Source organism: Penaeus monodon, chromosome 30 (assembly GCF_015228065.2).
Source record: "Penaeus monodon isolate SGIC_2016 chromosome 30, NSTDA_Pmon_1, whole genome shotgun sequence".
Taxonomy (NCBI): Eukaryota; Metazoa; Arthropoda; class Malacostraca; order Decapoda; family Penaeidae; genus Penaeus; species Penaeus monodon.
Window position 1 is genome coordinate 12,985,888 of NC_051415.1, and position 773 is coordinate 12,986,660.

Sequence of the window (773 nt, forward strand, 5' to 3'; positions counted from 1 at the left end):
AAACGCATGTCATGAAACACCTGTTGCCATGTCTTCTCACAGGGAATAACGATGTTTTGGAAAAAGTCCGTAAAATAAATTTGGCATTATAATCAGATTCTCTCAAGAAGGCAGTGACCGAAATTAAATCTGGTCGTTCCGGGAGAGTCGAGAACTCTTGTAATATACATCTCTATTATATTTTAACTGATGAACTATGACACGTGCACGAAGTACGTCCTTTCTTTAACACCATGTCAATAATAAAAAAAAAAAAACGTTGAAAGAAGAAATTAATATCCTACTTGTGATTTGGTTAAAAAAGAAAACAGTCTCAAAGATCAATTAGCAACTGCCATGACCACGAAGGTTCTGAATAAAAAAACTCATAGCTATGATACATATAAAAACTACGCTACGTTATTCCTAGTTGCAAGCATCAGACTCTAATTGCAGAAGGATAATCAATATAGTCTCATAGCTACTGTTATACGGTCACCCACAATTCTGATTTCGATGTTACGATTTTATTTATGAGCCATCCTATGCGATTCCATGATGAGGTCTCTTGAGATCGCTTGGTCCCTTAGATTACACTCGAGGTATAGTAGATATTACCCCGCTTTTCAAGATGTTCATAAGCGAAGGCGAATAGCTTCAAGAAGTAAAGTATATATTTGCTATATATACAAGACTGCGTCAGCACAAAATAAGTTATTTCTGTCTTGAACGATCTTCGTGCCAAGATTTTGGTTGAATACTGATACGCAAACACGAATACGTCCACGCCTACG